Raw genomic sequence first — 15,121 nt, 5'->3', positions numbered from 1 at the left:
CAGAGCCCTACACCGCTTGCCCCAGCCCACCAGCAAAATCCCTACACCGCTTGGCCCAGCTGGCCTGCCGGAGCCCTGGACCACTTGACCTGGCCAGTCGGAGACCTAAAACGCTTGCCCCCGCTGCCCAGCCAGAGCCCTACACCGTTATTTAATGGCCAGCTGGCCAGCCACAGCCCTGCACCCTTAGAAAGGGCCAGCCAGTCAGTCGGAGGCCTACACCATTTTTTCGCAGACGGTCTGCCAGCCCGAGACCCACGCCGTTATTTAGCGGCTAGCCAGCCGGACCCCTATACCCTTAAAAGTGGCCCGCTGGCGAGCCATAGCCCTAAAACGCTTGCCCTGGCCGGCCAAGCAGAGCCCTAAACCGCTTGCTCGGGCTAGCCAGCCATAGGCCTGTACCGCTTGATGTGGCCGGCCGGACCCCTAAAACGCTTGCCCCAGCTGGCCAAGCAGAGCCCTACACCACTTGCCCCAGACAGCCAGAGATCTCTTACTGTTACTTAGCGCCCAGAAAACCAGAGCCCTACACCGATACAGGAGGCCAACCGGAGCCCTACACCGCTGGCCCCGACCAGCCAGACGCTTACACCCTTTCTTGCCCGTCAGCCGGCGAGCCAGACTCTACGCTGGTATTTAGAGGCCAGCAGGCCAGCCAGAGCTTTACACCGCTCGCCCTGGACAGGCAGACAGCCGGAGCCCAGAAACACTTCCCCTGGCCGGCCGGCCAGCCAGAGCCGTACACCGCTCGCCCCGGCTGCCCAGCCGGCACCCTACACCACTCCCACAGGCTGGTCGCCTGGGACCATACGCGCTTGCCCTTGCTCGCCAGCCAGAGCCCTACGCTCTTAGAGGTTTCAGGTGGACAGCCGGGGCAAGCGTTTTAGGGCTCTGGCTCTCCAGCCGGCCGCTAGAGAAGGGTGTAGGGCTCTGGCTTGCAGGCTGCAGCTGGCCCGTGGCGAAATAACGGGGTGGCGGTCCCGCCGGCCAGCCTGGGCAAGCAACTTAAGGCTCAGGCTGGCTGGCCAGCCACTAAATAACATTGGAGGGCTCCAGCTGGCCGCTTTTAACGGTGTAGGGCTCGCGCTAACTGGCAGGCGGTTTATAGCAGCGCAGTAAAACAGCCCACCAGCTGCTTCTCACGGTGTAGGGCTCTGGCTCGTTGCTTGACTACTAAAGAAAGGTGGAGGGCTCTGGCCGGCTGGCCGGGGCAAGCCTTTTAGGGCTCCGGCTGGCCAGCCGGGGCAAGTGGTTGAGGGCTCTGTCTAGCCAGCTGGGGCAAGCGCTGTCGTGCTCTGGCTGGCCGGCCGGGCAGGGAAAGGAGGCTGACGTCTTTCTTCTGTAATGAAATCTCAGTAACAATACCCTGGGCACTTAGGATTATTTCCATTTCCGTCCTATACCATAGTCTGTGACAACTTCTTTTAGATGTAAAAGCCCCTTGCAAGGGGGTAGGGCTCCGGTTTGCTGGTCGCAAAATAACACGGTGTAGGGCTCTGGCTGGCCGGGCGGGGCAAGCGGTGTAGGGCTCTGCCTGTTCAGCCGGCCGCTACGTATCGCTGTAGGGCTCCGGCTGGTCAGCCGGCTGTTCAACAACGGTGTAGGGCTCCGGCTGGCTGGCCAGGGCAAGCGGTTTGGGTCTCTGCATGGCCGTCCAGAGCAAGCATTTTAGGGCTCTGGCTGGCTGGCTTGCCCCTTATAACGGTGTCGGGCTCTGGTATTCTGGCCGCTAAACAACAGTCGAGGGCTCTGGCTGGCCGGCTAGGGCAAGCGGTTTGGGTCTCTGGCTGGCCAGTCGGGTAAGAGTTCTACGGCTCTGGCTGGCTGGACAGGGCAAGTGTTTTAGGGCTCTGGCTTGCCGGCCGGCCGCTTCCAACGGTGTAGGGCTCCGCTGGCCTGGCCAGCTGGCCGCAACATGAGAGTGCAGGGCTCCGGCTGGCCCACGCTCCGGTAAATAACGGTGTAGGGCTCTGGCTGGCCCGCCGTGGCAAGAGTCGTAGGGCTCTGGCTGTTCCGCCGGGGCAAGCGGTTTTGGGCTCTGGCTAGCCGGCTGGGGCAAGCATTTGAGAGCTCTGGCTGGCTGGCTGGCCGGCTGGCCGGGGAAAGTAGGGCGTAATCTTTACTCTGTAAGAAACCTTAATAACAATACAGTGGAAACTTATGATTATCTATATTACAGAACTAAACGTTATTTCCTTACAGGAGGTTGCTACACATTATTTACCTACAGGAGGTTGCTTTTCTTCTCCCAAATATATCCTCATCTCCAGACAGAGGGGAGTGCTTTAGGTCACGCAAACCAGAGCCCTAGGCTGCTTCCACGGGCCGGCTAGGCAGCCAGAACCCTACACAGCTCGCCCTGGCCAGCTAGCCAGAGCCCTAGAAGCATTGCCCCGGCCAGGCCATGGCCAGGCAGAGCCCTACACTCTCATATAGGGACCGGCTGGCCAGCAGTACTTCTACACCGCTATAGTCCACCCGCTGGCCAGCCCAAGCCCTACACCGTTGCAAGCTGTCAGCCGGCTAGCCAGAACCCAAAAACGCTTGCCTTGGCCGGCCAGTAATTTAGCAGCCAGCTAGACCCCTACAGCACTATTTAGCGGCCAACCAGACAGCCAGAGCCCTACACCGTCATTTAGCCACCGCCCGGCCAGCCGGAGCACTACACCATTATTTAGCGGCAGGCTGGCCAGCCGCGCACCTGAAACCCTTACCCCGGCCGGCCAGACAGACCCCTACTACACTATTGCCCCGGCCAGCCAACCTGAACCCTACGCTGTTCATTAGCGCCCGGCACACCGGAGTCATGCGCCGTTATAAGGGGCCACTCAGAGCCCTAAAACACTGGCCCCAGCTGGCCAGCCTGAATGCCCCGACCGGCTAGCGAGAGCCCGACACACTTAGGGCCGTCAGCCGGCAAGCCACAGCCCTACACCACTTGCCCCAGACAGCCAGCCAGAGCCCTACACCGCTTGCCACAGCCAGCCAGCCAGCCAGCGCCCAACACCGTTCTTCAGCGGATGGCCAGCTTGACCCCTACACCCATAGGAGCTGGCGACTCATAGCCCTAAAACGCTTGCCCTGGCTGGCCAGCAAGAGCCCTAAAACGCTTGCCCCGCCCAGGCAACCAGAGGCCTAAAAACCTTGCCCTGACCGCCTAGCCAGAGACCCAAACACCTTGCCCCAGCCGGCCAGCCACAGCCCTGAAATTCCCCCATGCCCGCAGGCCAACCGCAGCCCTACAGCGTACTATCGTGGCCATCAAGCCTGACCCCTACACCGTTCTAAGCGGCCGTCCGGCCAGCCAGAGCCCTCAAACACTTGTCCCGGCCGCCTAGCCAGAGCCACACACTGTTATTTAGCAGACCGCTGGACAGACAGAACTCTAAAACACTTGCCTTGGCCAGCAAACCAGAGCCCTACACCATCACAAGCGGCTGGCCGGCAGCCAGAGCCCTAAAACGCTTGCCCCGGCTGGCCAGCCAGAGCCCCACACCATTATTTATCGACCGGGCGGCCAGCCAGAGCCCTACACCGCTTGCCCCAGCCCACCAGCAAAATCCCTACACCGCTTGGCCCAGCTGGCCTGCCAGAGCCCTGGACCACTTGACCTGGCCAGTCGGAGACCTAAAACGCTTGCCCCCGCTGCCCAGCCAGAGCCCTACACCGTTATTTAATGGCCAGCTGGCCAGCCACAGCCCTGCACCCTTAGAAAGGGCCAGCCAGTCAGTCGGAGGCCTACACCATTTTTTCGCAGACGGTCTGCCAGCCCGAGACCCACGCCGTTATTTAGCGGCTAGCCAGCCGGACCCCTATACCCTTAAAAGTGGCCCGCTGGCGAGCCATAGCCCTAAAACGCTTGCCCTGGCCGGCCAAGCAGAGCCCTAAACCGCTTGCTCGGGCTAGCCAGCCATAGGCCTGTACCGCTTGATGTGGCCGGCCGGACCCCTAAAACGCTTGCCCCAGCTGGCCAAGCAGAGCCCTACACCACTTGCCCCAGACAGCCAGAGATCTCTTACTGTTACTTAGCGCCCAGAAAACCAGAGCCCTACACCGATACAGGAGGCCAACCGGAGCCCTACACCGCTTGCCCCGGCCAGCCAGACGCTTACACCCTTTCTTGCCCGTCAGCCGGCGAGCCAGACTCTACGCTGGTATTTAGAGGCCAGCAGGCCAGCCAGAGCTTTACACCGCTCGCCCTGGACAGGCAGACAGCCGGAGCCCAGAAACACTTCCCCTGGCCGGCCGGCCAGCCAGAGCCGTACACCGCTCGCCCCGGCTGCCCAGCCGGCACCCTACACCACTCCCACAGGCTGGTCGCCTGGGACCATACGCGCTTGCCCTTGCTCGCCAGCCAGAGCCCTACGCTCTTAGAGGTTTCAGGTGGACAGCCGGGGCAAGCGTTTTAGGGCTCTGGCTCTCCAGCCGGCCGCTAGAGAAGGGTGTAGGGCTCTGGCTTGCAGGCTGCAGCTGGCCCGTGGCGAAATAACGGGGTGGCGGTCCCGCCGGCCAGCCTGGGCAAGCAACTTAAGGCTCAGGCTGGCTGGCCAGCCACTAAATAACATTGGAGGGCTCCAGCTGGCCGCTTTTAACGGTGTAGGGCTCGCGCTAACTGGCAGGCGGTTTATAGCAGCGCAGTAAAACAGCCCACCAGCTGCTTCTCACGGTGTAGGGCTCTGGCTCGTTGCTTGACTACTAAAGAAAGGTGGAGGGCTCTGGCCGGCTGGCCGGGGCAAGCCTTTTAGGGCTCCGGCTGGCCAGCCGGGGCAAGTGGTTGAGGGCTCTGTCTAGCCAGCTGGGGCAAGCGCTGTCGTGCTCTGGCTGGCCGGCCGGGCAGGGAAAGGAGGCTGACGTCTTTCTTCTGTAATGAAATCTCAGTAACAATACCCTGGGCACTTAGGATTATTTCCATTTCCGTCCTATACCATAGTCTGTGACAACTTCTTTTAGATGTAAAAGCCCCTTGCAAGGGGGTAGGGCTCCGGTTTGCTGGTCGCAAAATAACACGGTGTAGGGCTCTGGCTGGCCGGGCGGGGCAAGCGGTGTAGGGCTCTGCCTGTTCAGCCGGCCGCTACGTATCGCTGTAGGGCTCCGGCTGGTCAGCCGGCTGTTCAACAACGGTGTAGGGCTCCGGCTGGCTGGCCAGGGCAAGCGGTTTGGGTCTCTGCATGGCCGTCCAGAGCAAGCATTTTAGGGCTCTGGCTGGCTGGCTTGCCCCTTATAACGGTGTCGGGCTCTGGTATTCTGGCCGCTAAACAACAGTCGAGGGCTCTGGCTGGCCGGCTAGGGCAAGCGGTTTGGGTCTCTGGCTGGCCAGTCGGGTAAGAGTTCTACGGCTCTGGCTGGCTGGACAGGGCAAGTGTTTTAGGGCTCTGGCTTGCCGGCCGGCCGCTTCCAACGGTGTAGGGCTCCGCTGGCCTGGCCAGCTGGCCGCAACATGAGAGTGCAGGGCTCCGGCTGGCCCACGCTCCGGTAAATAACGGTGTAGGGCTCTGGCTGGCCCGCCGTGGCAAGAGTCGTAGGGCTCTGGCTGTTCCGCCGGGGCAAGCGGTTTTGGGCTCTGGCTAGCCGGCTGGGGCAAGCATTTGAGAGCTCTGGCTGGCTGGCTGGCCGGCTGGCCGGGGAAAGTAGGGCGTAATCTTTACTCTGTAAGAAACCTTAATAACAATACAGTGGAAACTTATGATTATCTATATTACAGAACTAAACGTTATTTCCTTACAGGAGGTTGCTACACATTATTTACCTACAGGAGGTTGCTTTTCTTCTCCCAAATATATCCTCATCTCCAGACAGAGGGGAGTGCTTTAGGTCACGCAAACCAGAGCCCTAGGCTGCTTCCACGGGCCGGCTAGGCAGCCAGAACCCTACACAGCTCGCCCTGGCCAGCTAGCCAGAGCCCTAGAAGCATTGCCCCGGCCAGGCCATGGCCAGGCAGAGCCCTACACTCTCATATAGGGACCGGCTGGCCAGCAGTACTTCTACACCGCTATAGTCCACCCGCTGGCCAGCCCAAGCCCTACACCGTTGCAAGCTGTCAGCCGGCTAGCCAGAACCCAAAAACGCTTGCCTTGGCCGGCCAGTAATTTAGCAGCCAGCTAGACCCCTACAGCACTATTTAGCGGCCAACCAGACAGCCAGAGCCCTACACCGTCATTTAGCCACCGCCCGGCCAGCCGGAGCCCTACACCATTATTTAGCGGCAGGCTGGCCAGCCGCGCACCTGAAACCCTTACCCCGGCCGGCCAGACAGACCCCTACTACACTATTGCCCCGGCCAGCCAACCTGAACCCTACGCTGTTCATTAGCGCCCGGCACACCGGAGTCATGCGCCGTTATAAGGGGCCACTCAGAGCCCTAAAACACTGGCCCCAGCTGGCCAGCCTGAATGCCCCGACCGGCTAGCGAGAGCCCGACACACTTAGGGCCGTCAGCCGGCAAGCCACAGCCCTACACCACTTGCCCCAGACAGCCAGCCAGAGCCCTACACCGCTTGCCACAGCCAGCCAGCCAGCGCCCAACACCGTTCTTCAGCGGATGGCCAGCTTGACCCCTACACCCATAGGAGCTGGCGACTCATAGCCCTAAAACGCTTGCCCTGGCTGGCCAGCAAGAGCCCTAAAACGCTTGCCCCGCCCAGGCAACCAGAGGCCTAAAAACCTTGCCCTGACCGCCTAGCCAGAGACCCAAACACCTTGCCCCAGCCGGCCAGCCACAGCCCTGAAATTCCCCCATGCCCGCAGGCCAACCGCAGCCCTACAGCGTACTATCGTGGCCATCAAGCCTGACCCCTACACCGTTCTAAGCGGCCGTCCGGCCAGCCAGAGCCCTCAAACACTTGTCCCGGCCGCCTAGCCAGAGCCACACACAGTTATTTAGCAGACCGCTGGACAGACAGAACTCTAAAACACTTGCCCTGGCCAGCAAACCAGAGCCCTACACCATCACAAGCGGCTGGCCGGCAGCCAGAGCCCTAAAACGCTTGCCCCGGCTGGCCAGCCAGAGCCCCACACCATTATTTATCGACCGGGCGGCCAGCCAGAGCCCTACACCGCTTGCCCCAGCCCACCAGCAAAATCCCTACACCGCTTGGCCCAGCTGGCCTGCCAGAGCCCTGGACCACTTGACCTGGCCAGTCGGAGACCTAAAACGCTTGCCCCCGCTGCCCAGCCAGAGCCCTACACCGTTATTTAATGGCCAGCTGGCCAGCCACAGCCCTGCACCCTTAGAAAGGGCCAGCCAGTCAGTCGGAGGCCTACACCATTTTTTCGCAGACGGTCTGCCAGCCCGAGACCCACGCCGTTATTTAGCGGCTAGCCAGCCGGACCCCTATACCCTTAAAAGTGGCCCGCTGGCGAGCCATAGCCCTAAAACGCTTGCCCTGGCCGGCCAAGCAGAGCCCTAAACCGCTTGCTCGGGCTAGCCAGCCATAGGCCTGTACCGCTTGATGTGGCCGGCCGGACCCCTAAAACGCTTGCCCCAGCTGGCCAAGCAGAGCCCTACACCACTTGCCCCAGACAGCCAGAGATCTCTTACTGTTACTTAGCGCCCAGAAAACCAGAGCCCTACACCGATACAGGAGGCCAACCGGAGCCCTACACCGCTTGCCCCGACCAGCCAGACGCTTACACCCTTTCTTGCCCGTCAGCCGGCGAGCCAGACTCTACGCTGGTATTTAGAGGCCAGCAGGCCAGCCAGAGCTTTACACCGCTCGCCCTGGACAGGCAGACAGCCGGAGCCCAGAAACACTTCCCCTGGCCGGCCGGCCAGCCAGAGCCGTACACCGCTCGCCCCGGCTGCCCAGCCGGCACCCTACACCACTCCCACAGGCTGGTCGCCTGGGACCATACGCGCTTGCCCTTGCTCGCCAGCCAGAGCCCTACGCTCTTAGAGGTTTCAGGTGGACAGCCGGGGCAAGCGTTTTAGGGCTCTGGCTCTCCAGCCGGCCGCTAGAGAAGGGTGTAGGGCTCTGGCTTGCAGGCTGCAGGCTGGCCCGTGGCGAAATAACGGGGTGGCGGTCCCGCCGGCCAGCCTGGGCAAGCAACTTAAGGCTCAGGCTGGCTGGCCAGCCACTAAATAACATTGGAGGGCTCCAGCTGGCCGCTTTTAACGGTGTAGGGCTCGCGCTAACTGGCAGGCGGTTTATAGCAGCGCAGTAAAACAGCCCACCAGCTGCTTCTCACGGTGTAGGGCTCTGGCTCGTTGCTTGACTACTAAAGAAAGGTGGAGGGCTCTGGCCGGCTGGCCGGGGCAAGCCTTTTAGGGCTCCGGCTGGCCAGCCGGGGCAAGTGGTTGAGGGCTCTGTCTAGCCAGCTGGGGCAAGCGCTGTCGTGCTCTGGCTGGCCGGCCGGGCAGGGAAAGGAGGCTGACGTCTTTCTTCTGTAATGAAATCTCAGTAACAATACCCTGGGCACTTAGGATTATTTCCATTTCCGTCCTATACCATAGTCTGTGACAACTTCTTTTAGATGTAAAAGCCCCTTGCAAGGGGGTAGGGCTCCGGTTTGCTGGTCGCAAAATAACACGGTGTAGGGCTCTGGCTGGCCGGGCGGGGCAAGCGGTGTAGGGCTCTGCCTGTTCAGCCGGCCGCTACGTATCGCTGTAGGGCTCCGGCTGGTCAGCCGGCTGTTCAACAACGGTGTAGGGCTCCGGCTGGCTGGCCAGGGCAAGCGGTTTGGGTCTCTGCATGGCCGTCCAGAGCAAGCATTTTAGGGCTCTGGCTGGCTGGCTTGCCCCTTATAACGGTGTCGGGCTCTGGTATTCTGGCCGCTAAACAACAGTCGAGGGCTCTGGCTGGCCGGCTAGGGCAAGCGGTTTGGGTCTCTGGCTGGCCAGTCGGGTAAGAGTTCTACGGCTCTGGCTGGCTGGACAGGGCAAGCGTTTTAGGGCTCTGGCTTGCCGGCCGGCCGCTTCCAACGGTGTAGGGCTCCGCTGGCCTGGCCAGCTGGCCGCAACATGAGAGTGCAGGGCTCCGGCTGGCCCACGCTCCGGTAAATAACGGTGTAGGGCTCTGGCTGGCCCGCCGTGGCAAGAGTCGTAGGGCTCTGGCTGTTCCGCCGGGGCAAGCGGTTTTGGGCTCTGGCTAGCCGGCTGGGGCAAGCATTTGAGAGCTCTGGCTGGCTGGCTGGCCGGCTGGCCGGGGAAAGTAGGGCGTAATCTTTACTCTGTAAGAAACCTTAATAACAATACAGTGGAAACTTATGATTATCTATATTACAGAACTAAACGTTATTTCCTTACAGGAGGTTGCTACACATTATTTACCTACAGGAGGTTGCTTTTCTTCTCCCAAATATATCCTCATCTCCAGACAGAGGGGAGTGCTTTAGGTCACGCAAACCAGAGCCCTAGGCTGCTTCCACGGGCCGGCTAGGCAGCCAGAACCCTACACAGCTCGCCCTGGCCAGCTAGCCAGAGCCCTAGAAGCATTGCCCCGGCCAGGCCATGGCCAGGCAGAGCCCTACACTCTCATATAGGGACCGGCTGGCCAGCAGTACTTCTACACCGCTATAGTCCACCCGCTGGCCAGCCCAAGCCCTACACCGTTGCAAGCTGTCAGCCGGCTAGCCAGAACCCAAAAACGCTTGCCTTGGCCGGCCAGTAATTTAGCAGCCAGCTAGACCCCTACAGCACTATTTAGCGGCCAACCAGACAGCCAGAGCCCTACACCGTCATTTAGCCACCGCCCGGCCAGCCGGAGCACTACACCATTATTTAGCGGCAGGCTGGCCAGCCGCGCACCTGAAACCCTTACCCCGGCCGGCCAGACAGACCCCTACTACACTATTGCCCCGGCCAGCCAACCTGAACCCTACGCTGTTCATTAGCGCCCGGCACACCGGAGTCATGCGCCGTTATAAGGGGCCACTCAGAGCCCTAAAACACTGGCCCCAGCTGGCCAGCCTGAATGCCCCGACCGGCTAGCGAGAGCCCGACACACTTAGGGCCGTCAGCCGGCAAGCCACAGCCCTACACCACTTGCCCCAGACAGCCAGCCAGAGCCCTACACCGCTTGCCACAGCCAGCCAGCCAGCGCCCAACACCGTTCTTCAGCGGATGGCCAGCTTGACCCCTACACCCATAGGAGCTGGCGACTCATAGCCCTAAAACGCTTGCCCTGGCTGGCCAGCAAGAGCCCTAAAACGCTTGCCCCGCCCAGGCAACCAGAGGCCTAAAAACCTTGCCCTGACCGCCTAGCCAGAGACCCAAACACCTTGCCCCAGCCGGCCAGCCACAGCCCTGAAATTCCCCCATGCCCGCAGGCCAACCGCAGCCCTACAGCGTACTATCGTGGCCATCAAGCCTGACCCCTACACCGTTCTAAGCGGCCGTCCGGCCAGCCAGAGCCCTCAAACACTTGTCCCGGCCGCCTAGCCAGAGCCACACACTGTTATTTAGCAGACCGCTGGACAGACAGAACTCTAAAACACTTGCCTTGGCCAGCAAACCAGAGCCCTACACCATCACAAGCGGCTGGCCGGCAGCCAGAGCCCTAAAACGCTTGCCCCGGCTGGCCAGCCAGAGCCCCACACCATTATTTATCGACCGGGCGGCCAGCCAGAGCCCTACACCGCTTGCCCCAGCCCACCAGCAAAATCCCTACACCGCTTGGCCCAGCTGGCCTGCCGGAGCCCTGGACCACTTGACCTGGCCAGTCGGAGACCTAAAACGCTTGCCCCCGCTGCCCAGCCAGAGCCCTACACCGTTATTTAATGGCCAGCTGGCCAGCCACAGCCCTGCACCCTTAGAAAGGGCCAGCCAGTCAGTCGGAGGCCTACACCATTTTTTCGCAGACGGTCTGCCAGCCCGAGACCCACGCCGTTATTTAGCGGCTAGCCAGCCGGACCCCTATACCCTTAAAAGTGGCCCGCTGGCGAGCCATAGCCCTAAAACGCTTGCCCTGGCCGGCCAAGCAGAGCCCTAAACCGCTTGCTCGGGCTAGCCAGCCATAGGCCTGTACCGCTTGATGTGGCCGGCCGGACCCCTAAAACGCTTGCCCCAGCTGGCCAAGCAGAGCCCTACACCACTTGCCCCAGACAGCCAGAGATCTCTTACTGTTACTTAGCGCCCAGAAAACCAGAGCCCTACACCGATACAGGAGGCCAACCGGAGCCCTACACCGCTTGCCCCGACCAGCCAGACGCTTACACCCTTTCTTGCCCGTCAGCCGGCGAGCCAGACTCTACGCTGGTATTTAGAGGCCAGCAGGCCAGCCAGAGCTTTACACCGCTCGCCCTGGACAGGCAGACAGCCGGAGCCCAGAAACACTTCCCCTGGCCGGCCGGCCAGCCAGAGCCGTACACCGCTCGCCCCGGCTGCCCAGCCGGCACCCTACACCACTCCCACAGGCTGGTCGCCTGGGACCATACGCGCTTGCCCTTGCTCGCCAGCCAGAGCCCTACGCTCTTAGAGGTTTCAGGTGGACAGCCGGGGCAAGCGTTTTAGGGCTCTGGCTCTCCAGCCGGCCGCTAGAGAAGGGTGTAGGGCTCTGGCTTGCAGGCTGCGGCTGGCCCGTGGCGAAATAACGGGGTGGCGGTCCCGCCGGCCAGCCTGGGCAAGCAACTTAAGGCTCAGGCTGGCTGGCCAGCCACTAAATAACATTGGAGGGCTCCAGCTGGCCGCTTTTAACGGTGTAGGGCTCGCGCTAACTGGCAGGCGGTTTATAGCAGCGCAGTAAAACAGCCCACCAGCTGCTTCTCACGGTGTAGGGCTCTGGCTCGTTGCTTGACTACTAAAGAAAGGTGGAGGGCTCTGGCCGGCTGGCCGTGGCAAGCCTTTTAGGGCTCCGGCTGGCCAGCCGGGGCAAGTGGTTGAGGGCTCTGTCTAGCCAGCTGGGGCAAGCGCTGTCGTGCTCTGGCTGGCCGGCCGGGCAGGGAAAGGAGGCTGACGTCTTTCTTCTGTAATGAAATCTCAGTAACAATACCCTGGGCACTTAGGATTATTTCCATTTCCGTCCTATACCATAGTCTGTGACAACTTCTTTTAGATGTAAAAGCCCCTTGCAAGGGGGTAGGGCTCCGGTTTGCTGGTCGCAAAATAACACGGTGTAGGGCTCTGGCTGGCCGGGCGGGGCAAGCGGTGTAGGGCTCTGCCTGTTCAGCCGGCCGCTACGTATCGCTGTAGGGCTCCGGCTGGTCAGCCGGCTGTTCAACAACGGTGTAGGGCTCCGGCTGGCTGGCCAGGGCAAGCGGTTTGGGTCTCTGCATGGCCGTCCAGAGCAAGCATTTTAGGGCTCTGGCTGGCTGGCTTGCCCCTTATAACGGTGTCGGGCTCTGGTATTCTGGCCGCTAAACAACAGTCGAGGGCTCTGGCTGGCCGGCTAGGGCAAGCGGTTTGGGTCTCTGGCTGGCCAGTCGGGTAAGAGTTCTACGGCTCTGGCTGGCTGGACAGGGCAAGCGTTTTAGGGCTCTGGCTTGCCGGCCGGCCGCTTCCAACGGTGTAGGGCTCCGCTGGCCTGGCCAGCTGGCCGCAACATGAGAGTGCAGGGCTCCGGCTGGCCCACGCTCCGGTAAATAACGGTGTAGGGCTCTGGCTGGCCCGCCGTGGCAAGAGTCGTAGGGCTCTGGCTGTTCCGCCGGGGCAAGCGGTTTTGGGCTCTGGCTAGCCGGCTGGGGCAAGCATTTGAGAGCTCTGGCTGGCTGGCTGGCCGGCTGGCCGGGGAAAGTAGGGCGTAATCTTTACTCTGTAAGAAACCTTAATAACAATACAGTGGAAACTTATGATTATCTATATTACAGAACTAAACGTTATTTCCTTACAGGAGGTTGCTACACATTATTTACCTACAGGAGGTTGCTTTTCTTCTCCCAAATATATCCTCATCTCCAGACAGAGGGGAGTGCTTTAGGTCACGCAAACCAGAGCCCTAGGCTGCTTCCACGGGCCGGCTAGGCAGCCAGAACCCTACACAGCTCGCCCTGGCCAGCTAGCCAGAGCCCTAGAAGCATTGCCCCGGCCAGGCCATGGCCAGGCAGAGCCCTACACTCTCATATAGGGACCGGCTGGCCAGCAGTACTTCTACACCGCTATAGTCCACCCGCTGGCCAGCCCAAGCCCTACACCGTTGCAAGCTGTCAGCCGGCTAGCCAGAACCCAAAAACGCTTGCCTTGGCCGGCCAGTAATTTAGCAGCCAGCTAGACCCCTACAGCACTATTTAGCGGCCAACCAGACAGCCAGAGCCCTACACCGTCATTTAGCCACCGCCCGGCCAGCCGGAGCCCTACACCATTATTTAGCGGCAGGCTGGCCAGCCGCGCACCTGAAACCCTTACCCCGGCCGGCCAGACAGACCCCTACTACACTATTGCCCCGGCCAGCCAACCTGAACCCTACGCTGTTCATTAGCGCCCGGCACACCGGAGTCATGCGCCGTTATAAGGGGCCACTCAGAGCCCTAAAACACTGGCCCCAGCTGGCCAGCCTGAATGCCCCGACCGGCTAGCGAGAGCCCGACACACTTAGGGCCGTCAGCCGGCAAGCCACAGCCCTACACCACTTGCCCCAGACAGCCAGCCAGAGCCCTACACCGCTTGCCACAGCCAGCCAGCCAGCGCCCAACACCGTTCTTCAGCGGATGGCCAGCTTGACCCCTACACCCATAGGAGCTGGCGACTCATAGCCCTAAAACGCTTGCCCTGGCTGGCCAGCAAGAGCCCTAAAACGCTTGCCCCGCCCAGGCAACCAGAGGCCTAAAAACCTTGCCCTGACCGCCTAGCCAGAGACCCAAACACCTTGCCCCAGCCGGCCAGCCACAGCCCTGAAATTCCCCCATGCCCGCAGGCCAACCGCAGCCCTACAGCGTACTATCGTGGCCATCAAGCCTGACCCCTACACCGTTCTAAGCGGCCGTCCGGCCAGCCAGAGCCCTCAAACACTTGTCCCGGCCGCCTAGCCAGAGCCACACACTGTTATTTAGCAGACCGCTGGACAGACGGAACTCTAAAACACTTGCCCTGGCCAGCAAACCAGAGCCCTACACCATCACAAGCAGCTGGCCGGCAGCCAGAGCCCTAAAACGCTTGCCCCGGCTGGCCAGCCAGAGCCCCACACCATTATTTATCGACCGGGCGGCCAGCCAGAGCCCTACACCGCTTGCCCCAGCCCACCAGCAAAATCCCTACACCGCTTGGCCCAGCTGGCCTGCCGGAGCCCTGGACCACTTGACCTGGCCAGTCGGAGACCTAAAACGCTTGCCCCCGCTGCCCAGCCAGAGCCCTACACCGTTATTTAATGGCCAGCTGGCCAGCCACAGCCCTGCACCCTTAGAAAGGGCCAGCCAGTCAGTCGGAGGCCTACACCATTTTTTCGCAGACGGTCTGCCAGCCCGAGACCCACGCCGTTATTTAGCGGCTAGCCAGCCGGACCCCTATACCCTTAAAAGTGGCCCGCTGGCGAGCCATAGCCCTAAAACGCTTGCCCTGGCCGGCCAAGCAGAGCCCTAAACCGCTTGCTCGGGCTAGCCAGCCATAGGCCTGTACCGCTTGATGTGGCCGGCCGGACCCCTAAAACGCTTGCCCCAGCTGGCCAAGCAGAGCCCTACACCACTTGCCCCAGACAGCCAGAGATCTCTTACTGTTACTTAGCGCCCAGAAAACCAGAGCCCTACACCGATACAGGAGGCCAACCGGAGCCCTACACCGCTTGCCCCGACCAGCCAGACGCTTACACCCTTTCTTGCCCGTCAGCCGGCGAGCCAGACTCTACACTGGTATTTAGAGGCCAGCAGGCCAGCCAGAGCTTTACACCGCTCGCCCTGGACAGGCAGACAGCCGGAGCCCAGAAACACTTCCCCTGGCCGGCCGGCCAGCCAGAGCCGTACACCGCTCGCCCCGGCTGCCCAGCCGGCACCCTACACCACTCCCACAGGCTGGTCGCCTGGGACCATACGCGCTTGCCCTTGCTCGCCAGCCAGAGCCCTACACTCTTAGAGGTTTCAGGTGGACAGCCGGGGCAAGCGTTTTAGGGCTCTGGCTCTCCAGCCGGCCGCTAGAGAAGGGTGTAGGGCTCTGGCTTGCAGGCTGCGGCTGGCCCGTGGCTAAGTAACGGGGTGGCGGTCCCGCCGGCCAGCCTGGGCAAGCAACTTAAGGCTCAGGCTGGCTGGCCAGCCACTAAATAACATT

The sequence above is a fragment of the Balearica regulorum genome, chromosome 1 (assembly GCF_011004875.1).
Source record: "Balearica regulorum gibbericeps isolate bBalReg1 chromosome 1, bBalReg1.pri, whole genome shotgun sequence".
In the NCBI taxonomy this organism is placed as follows: Eukaryota; Metazoa; Chordata; class Aves; order Gruiformes; family Gruidae; genus Balearica; species Balearica regulorum.
Note: the sequence above shows the minus strand (reverse complement) of the source record.